Genomic DNA, 8,728 nt, shown 5'->3' with positions numbered 1-8,728 from the left:
AAAGGAACTGGAAATGAGTAAACCAAACTTTTCTTATGCTGCTTCTTTCCGTTGATATCGGCATTGCCATCAATGTTTCCCAGCCTTTTTGCATAGCATTTGATATATGGTATTCTTTATATGAAAACTCTGATAGGGTTGGAATTATTTTAATGCTATCAGATGTGCGAGCACATACATACTTTTCTGGGAGTAAAATATAGGATAAGGAGTCTGTTCTGTAAAAATGTCACGAGTTTAACGTCATGCTGATGGAGTGCTCGGTTATTATCACAGCTTTAAGTAATGGAGTCGTTTCATAGGTGCTAAACCGCCGTAAGGAAAGCGTTCTCCCCTCCGAAGCCGCTTCACAGCGCTGGGCGAGCAAACTTCAGGCGCTCAGTCCCGTTTGGTATCGGTGGAGTTAAGGGAGTTAAGCTTACCGCCAGTTAGCCGCTCGCACCAGGAATGCAATTGGTGTTTACCTATATAAGGAAAACCTGTTAGACTTAAACGAGCTCAGCAGGGCTGCGGGCCGCCTGACGGAGGAGCGAGCCCGCACCGGGGCGGTCTGTCCGTCCGTCGGCAGCGCGCGGAGGCTGGACAGAGCGCAGCCCCCCCCCGCCCCAACCCCGCGCCTCCCCGCCGCCACAGGCAGCGCCGCGCCCGCACGGGAAGGACCGTGTCTCCTCCGCCTCCTCTTCTTCAACTTGAGGAGAAAAACTGTCAAAGGGGGGGAAAAATGGAGAAGCAGGTATGTGAGGCGGCTCCTCGCGGGTGGCGGTGTTAGAGCGGGGAAGAGGCTCGGAGCGGGACTTGGTGTTAACAACTGCGGTTCCCTCCTAACACGGCTTGCGTGTTTTACGAGGGCGGCAGGGCAAAAAAAACCTTGTCGTGCCGCTTGTGTGGCGTGGCAGCATCTGCGTGAACAATTACTCTTAACTTCTCTGACGTTCCACGTGCTTCTAATTCGGATGCGCCTTCTATTTTACGGGAGAGGTTCTCAAACTTTTCTTAGCCCTGATGGAACACAGGGGTGAGCTGAGCCTGGAAATAAGGCTGAGATGCTTTGGTTAGCTGGCTGAAGCTCTGCAAACCCACAATGCCACGATCCTAACCTATCTGGGAAAAGAAGTCCTTATTGTTGGTTTTTTTGTTGGTTTTTTTTTTTTTTTTACCTTAAAATGCACACTTTGTAAAAGGTGTACTCTTTAGCTTTCCCAGGGTTATGGGGTACTTTGTTTTGATGTGTATGAATGCAGCTCAGTCAGCGTAGCTGGAATGTATTTGCTGGAATACAGGGAATTCCTCTGGTAATACAGATTTTTTTCAGTGAGTTAAAAAAAACAAGCTGCAGGTACTGTTCTAGGCAACGTAAGCAAAACTTGTTCTTCTACAACAGGGATTACCCCAGTTCAAAACAAGGATATGTGTTTCTTAGGAAGTAGCTGCATATTCTGATAACCTTTACAATAGGCTCTGGGTAAAACCCTCAGAGAGAGAGATTTTTCCTTGAAGACTTTGGTCATAATGAAAAATAAAGTTGGAAACTTAATTCGAACAGCTTTCTAGTTGGAAGAATACTGCTGTACAGACCTTTAGGACAGTTACTGTTCAGTATTAGCGTGACAATTGTGGAAGTTCATTCAAGTTTTATGCAGTTATGGTGTAAAAGATAGGAATGGAAAAGTACTTTTGGCTGGTTTCTCTGAGTACCTTCTAAGAAAAAAATGCAGTGCAGAGAACTAGTCAGAAACAGGTGAAGTTCATTTTCAGAATGCCTTTGCTTTTCTGATCTTATCAACTGATAGTCATATGACTGCTTTTTACTCATTTTCATAGTTAATTACATTTATGTGTGCTCATGCGTGTGAATGCACTAGTTATGGGAGTTGTGGCTACATCTTTCCTAGGAGTCAAAGTGGGAAAGTAGACTACATTCCTGTGTCTAAGTGTTTAGAAGCTTACAATGAAGATGATTATTATTTGAAAACCCCCTTCCTTCTAAATACTTCTAATTTCTATGAATGAATGTCTGCTTGAAATTTGTAATATGACATTACCTGGTTAAAATTAATTCGGAATAAGGAACTGTCAGAATTAAAATGCACTTGTGTTGATACAGATTCTCATTCATTTCTATGCAAGACACTTCTAAACTCCTGACTTTGAATGTTTAGTGAGGGATTAATGGGAATGACACAGAATAGCTGTAGGAGTCTCAATAGAGAATTTTATAGGAGGACCAACATTGCAAAGAAAGTAGATAGCAAGTTCCCAAACACTGCTTCAGTGTTGAAGCTAACGGGTTCCTTGTCATGAAACATCTTTAGTCTTGGTGGAAGTCACCACAGCAAAGAAAGTAGGACTGGTGGACCAGAACCATCTGTTTCACTTGTCTTGCTTCTCATCCTGGTGGTTTTGCAGATAACCTTTATTACTGTGACTTGAGTAGGAGCACAGAAGAAAGACTTTTAGCAGCAGTGTTGGTAATCAAAGTGTGAATTTAAAGGGCAGAAGACTCCAGGGAAACATGCTTTCAAATCACCTTTTTTTGAGTCTGTCTTGTACATTCCATTGCCCCCATCAGTTTAGTATCTAGCTATGCCGTGCTCATTAATGGTCTTTTTGATTTCCCAGTCCGAAGCAAGGTAGAAACCTGGTTCGAAGCCTGCACGGTATATTCTGTGTTGACATGAGGATGCGAGCAGCCATCTGCGTGGCCAGGCTAGTGCAGGGCTGGTCCTGGCTGCAGCCTGCCCCTGGGTGAGCTCTGTGGCTGTGACTCTTCCAGGCAGACGGGGGGCTGTGTGAGGTCTCATCCCTTTCAGCCACAGTATGTGCCTTGCGCCCTCCTCTGCCACCCACAGCACCTGTAATAGTGTGGCTGCAGAGAGTGCAACGTCGCGGTGGGACCTGCCTCTGCCCTGGGTTTTTATTACCTCAGCTTTGTGCTGTGTCTGTGGTGTTGCATGAGTTTCCATTGGCCTGGATGCACAAAAAGCTAATTCTTTTCTGACCAGGATATGTGGCTGGCAGATAAGGAAATTTTATCCTTGTTTTCAGTGAGAAAATAATTGCAAACTGGACAAAGCAATTTAAAGTACGGGGTAGACCTTGTGTATTATCTGAAATCCCAAGAAAATCCAGTAGCTATGGCTGAGTTATACAGTGACCCGTCTCCTTCCTGAGCTCCTGCAAACCAGCCTCCTACCCTACGCGCTGGTCTCCAGCCCGTGTTAATAGGTGACGTCTCTCATTCACCGATTAAAAAAGAGCTAGTATTCATTGTGACTCCGTTTAAAGATTAATTTTTCATTCATTCGAGAATTCTTTCATCAGTTTCACTAACAAACAGAGCTGTGTTCAGGGTGCAGTAACGGTATTGTGTTGGATTGTATGTTTTGGAAATGAGTGTGCTGAACCCAGGCAAAGGCACTGAGCGCAGCAAGCCTGTGCATACGCCTGTGGTACCATCTTTAGTTGTGTAACTGAGACAAGACTGAAGTGAAACAGAAATACTTGAATTTGACGGTCTGGAGTTTAATGCTTGTCTGAATTTAATTTTTGGTTTGTTTGTCAGAGATGAGAAGCACCAAATTATTTACAAGTATGACAAAAGCTTTGATTGCTTGAACCAAAACTATCTTTTGCCTTGCTGTTGCATTACTAATGGGTTAAATTCATGACAACTGTTGCTCGTTTGTCACTTTTAAAACAGAGAGGGCTTGATGCAGTTAGCATATAGTATCATAAAATTTTTGTTTAGAAATGAAAGAACATATGAAATGTCTTCCGCGCTTTTCCCATTTAGTAACCCGTTCATCCTACAGACAAAGCTTTTTGTATGTTTGCTTGACTTACAGCCATCGCCTCATACTTGCTTTAATTTTCTGATTTGCATATAATTTGAAGCTGAGTGCTCTTACACACTGTCAAGAGGCAGTTGGGCACATCATGGTGTTTTTTCTGATATCTCTTCACTTGTTCTGGGAAAAAAAAAAAAAGAAAAAGGCTGGGCTTTCAAAGGTGTAACTGGAGAGCTTGAAATAATAAAAGAACATGCTGTATTAGTTGCGTGCTCCCTTTAGGGTTTTGTTAAAGGCTTTACCATTCCATTATGCTATCATTTTGTAGTGTAAGCATTTTATATGGCATGTGTGATTTCATTGCCCTTAAGTGACCTTGGTAAATTCCTTATTTCCCCTGAAGCACATGCCTAATTGAAAATTGCCATCTGCAGTTGCAGAGCTCTAAGCAAGAATTCTAAGAATAATGCAAGAGGGCGATGGGTGTCCAGAGAGTGGGGCAAGAGCACTACACTGTATTGCATGAAGTTAAAGCTTTGAGTTGAAGACAAATGGTAAGGAATTACAGGAAAGGCATCTTAATCTGTCTGCCCAGTTCATCTGCCTAATGCTGCTATCCAGAGATCATGTGATCCCCAGAAAGTGTGTGTTGCTTGATTATTTTTTTATTTTAAATTTTCTTTTTTTTTAACTTATGTGTCCTCCTTGCTCCACCCTTGGGTAAATATATCTGGAGTTTAAAGTTAAAAATATCATTCCAAATCTGAGCCGTGCTTTCTAGTCCAGCTGCTGTCCTCATTCCACAGTGCCTCGCTTGGCTCCGCTCTGCGCCGCTGGGTTTGAGGATATAGTTATGAGGAGCGCGGTCTGCAGCCACAACCTAAAAATGAGACCTTGTGTTTCTCGCTAGAAGTCTCTAGCCTGGCATTGCCTTACAGCTCCTGTAAGCGTATGCGCTTAAGACCCATGCGAATGAAGGAGGCAAAAAGCTGGACAGTGTGAAGCCGAGGAGTAGTTTAGGAAGGCCCTTTCTCAGAGCAGAGGGCATTCAACTGTGTCCTGGATTAGAAAATAAATTCTACTACATCTGTATATTTATTCATGAATGTGTAAGGTAATTGTTTAGGACAGGAAAAAAGGCAAGTATTTTAATTAAAAAGGGTTGAGAAACGCAAAGCGTGAAAAGTCGGTGATGAAGATGTGAAACTGCAGTCTTATCATATCTTCTTGTACTTTATCCAGTCTGAAAAGTTCAGAAAACTACTGGGCTGAAAATTAAGCCCCCAAAACTCTCTAGTTTGGTGTTATCTTGCAAGTAATTTTATTTATGAAAGCTTATCATTAGAATTTTTCTGTTTCTGTGTTAATTACAAGTTATATTTCAAAACTATTTATCAGAGTTTTGGAATACACACCACGTTGAGAGTCATACAGGAAGGTATTGAAAATATGCAACATGTGTTAGGATCTCAGTTTACCAGCTGCTTAGGATATATTTCCCTGCTGGTTCGGTGGTTTTTTCTTTCTTTCATTAAAAGTATTAATATTAAATCTAGTTTTTGATGGTGTAGCAAGCAATTAAGGGAATGCATAATGCTTTTTGGCAAAATTTGCGTGGTTCCGTATTTTAATTTTTTTTCATGTTAAATGTACTGTATGTTTGGCAAGATATTTAAGAACCTGCTTGAGGATGAAAGTCTGTACGTAAACAGCTGCATGTTTCCCAATGTATCTATATCTGGGATTGTAACACATGTTCCATTTCATATGTGCTTAAATTCTCTGCTGACTTTCTTTAATTAAAAAGTTACTATTCTCCTGTGATTGTGTGCACAGAGGCTGAAACAACTGGCATTTTCCTTTAGGTAAATCAGTTACACTTATAGGATTTTCCTTGAACAAATTGACATCTTCCTTTTACAGGTTTTTGTAAAACTCCTTTGAGGGGTGGGTGTTAAGTTGCACTTCTTATTTTTCCTTTGATAGGTTCACTTAATGGTCATTTTGATATTAGTCCTCTGGATGTCAGGTTTAGGGAGATGGCATTAAAAAAAAAGTTACTTTTGTTAGATTTCATTAGGCTAAGTTTGGCTTCATTTAGGATTTGGTGACGTTCAGTGGTATGAACGAAATGACATTTTTGACGCCTCGTGCATAGTTCCAGTCATGCCGACAGGCTGAGAGCACTCTTGTTGGTAACGCACTGGACTACAGAGTGCTCAGGGTATCGGCTTGGAAGTGCCCCAGCTTGTCTGCCATGCTGCTCCAGCGATGCATGTGCTCCCGCTGCTGAATTTCTAATGCTTCTGTTTTGTAGCTGCCTAGCCTGGAAAATTCCATATAAAACCTCAGATCAGGCCTCCTGAGGTGGAATTTTGGGAACACGTTTAGTTTCACTACGTACCAAACAAGGGTAGTGTTCCTGCTATGTTAATTCTGCAAAATAAGCAGTAGTCTTACTACTGCTCATACCTTTGTTTCCTTCACGAGAAATTCCACCCCATCTTAGCTGAGGAGTTTTGGCATTAGCAGTTAATTATGAATTCTTACCTGAAGTATGGCATCGTGCCCCAGGGTGGTTTGGGATACCCCATCGGCTGTGGGTTCAAAGTTACGCAGCTGTGCTTAACACTCCAGTCGGCAATTCTGGCTACGTTGCGTTTTGCCTTTGATACGGTGCCATAGCAGCACCATTAGCACAGTGCTTAGACTGCAAACATCTGTTTGCTTTTATTGCACATGTGTTGCTTAAGATGTTCTGCTTTTACATCATGTAAATCACCGGACTCAACCGGCATGTATGATTCGTTTACCAAATAAACCTTAAATTGTGTCAGTAAAATGTATGGCCTAAGACATGACGTGTATGACACATACAGAAGAGAAAACTGACAAATTCCTGTCTGGAGTCACCAATATGTCATATTTTAGTGGGCTTTTTAACTGCTTGAAGGGGCTCATATAGATGTCAGTACAGAAGAAAAGATTGCAATGAAACTGGCGTGCATCCGTATATCAGACAAGGATGATGGGAACAGAGAAGTGCACTTGATGTTAGAAAACAAAATGATGAAATCTCTATATCCTTCATTCTAGAATCTCACCATATTCGTGGCATGAACTGGAAGAAACACTTATGAGAAAAAAAAAAGATACATTTGGATATCACGGTATATAGCCCACAGTGCTCTCCTGAATGGGAAAGTTACCTGGATTTTGAAATAAGTTTAGATGTTGATCTGATTAACAGCAATACCCTGTAGGTGCACTGATGTTTCGGAGACCTAACATCTTGGTTCTAATGTCTACCATTTCACATTGCTGGAATGCACAACAGGATTGTTTTGGTTTAGAGTAATGAAAATAAACTCAGTGAAATGACTTACAGTTGTTAGCTTGCATTTTAATTTTGGAGGTTAACCTAATGTGCCTTGAAGGTTTTAGTTCGTATGTTTCTGTTCCATGAAGACTTCAATTTGAACATTTTGTCTATGTCACATGAGAACTAACGAAACAACACATGAGGAGAAAATGGAAGATTACAGTCGAGCAGAACCATCAGCTGAACAGGCCCATACTCACCCACAAACACTTTAAAGTTTTGGGGTATGAAGAATTGCTGTAATACAATAAAAGTTAAAATACAAAGCTCTCTCTAGAAAGGGCTTACCGACTCCATCAATTAAACTTTTCATGAAGTTTTGTATCATCTGCCAAGTTTCCAGTACATCACCCAGGCTGGGTGAGTAGAACTAAATTTGAAAGTAGTTTGACTAGCTGGCAAGCTGGCCTGAAATCAGGAAGATATAAGTGAACCAAAAGAAGCACGAGTCCCTACAGTCAGGGAGGAAAATATAATTTATCTATGGAAAATGGGGAATAATTCAGCCAGCAGGAGAATCTGTGGGCTACTGCAAATTAGAAAACGAACGCGAGTCACCGATGTGACAAAATGTTAAAATGCAAAAGTCGTTCTGGGACTCATTACTGAAGGTATTGTACGCGAGGGGATGAGAGGTAATTACTTTGCCCTGTTCCACCGTGATAAGCCCCCAGCCTGAATTCTTCATTCGGTTTTATACATGATACTTTAAGAAATATACAAACAAACTGGAGAAAGACTAATGGAAAGCAAACAAGAAAACATGAAATAGATTGCAGGACCTGAGTTTATTGAAAACCTGGATTCCCAGAGTGTCCTGTACAAGGACTTTCATGAACTAATATTCTGTCCAGCTGCTGCCTTCACCCAGAGGACCAAGGAGAAGCTGAGCTCTCCCTGCTGCCTTCATAGGAGAGCAAAAGGCGAAGCTGGAAGCGTGTGCCTGGGAACCAGCCGGAGCTGGGGATGGCTGCTACAGCTGGGCAACTCATTGGTTTCGCTATCAAAGTGCTACTTGCCCAAACTCAGCTTGGTGAATTACTGTCTAGAAAAGAGAATTAACTGTGCTGTAATACACAGACGTGGTTATAAACATGACAGCAATTAATTGTTCTTCATATCCGCTGAGGGTGGAACAAAAGGCAATTTGTAGCATTTGTTAGATTTTAGTAAGAATTTTACAATTACAATGGTATTTAGGCACTGGAGTGGGCTACCCAAAGAAACTGTCAGATCTGCCTTCAGAGGTTTTTCACAGACTGAGCAAATACCTGTTTTGCATGATCTGGGTACAGTTGATCCTCCCTGGCAGCAGGGAAATGACCCCAAATAGACCCTCTCAGACCTACATTTCTGTGATTGCTTTGTGAGACTTTGGCTGTGTCCCTAGCATGGAATCTGGAAACGTTTCCCAATTTGAGAGCCCATGTCCCAGTGCCGTAGCAGTGCCAAAGTTGGGCCTGCATCTGCCCTTTATCTCCACCTTATGCCCCCGGCTCCCATACTAGGTGCTGGTAGATCAGCTGGGTGAGACTCTCTGGTGCCTCACAGGTGGCCT

The 8,728-nt window shown here is 42.0% G+C and overlaps 1 protein-coding gene across 1 annotated transcript in view; it reads left to right on the top strand.

The window, feature by feature from the left end:
* Positions 1–611: 611 nt before the first annotated feature.
* The window catches only part of MID1 (midline 1), a 261,586-nt gene continuing 253,469 nt past the window's right edge, over positions 612–8,728 (top strand). Inside the window, exon 1 of the mRNA XM_054203745.1 lies at positions 612–733. The gene's annotated coding sequence lies outside the window, so the exon portion shown is untranslated. The remainder of the gene's footprint in view (positions 734–8,728) is intronic.

Source organism: Rissa tridactyla, chromosome 1 (assembly GCF_028500815.1).
Source record: "Rissa tridactyla isolate bRisTri1 chromosome 1, bRisTri1.patW.cur.20221130, whole genome shotgun sequence".
Lineage (NCBI taxonomy): Eukaryota > Metazoa > Chordata > Aves > Charadriiformes > Laridae > Rissa > Rissa tridactyla.
Note: the sequence above shows the minus strand (reverse complement) of the source record. Positions and strands in the feature narration are given on the sequence as shown.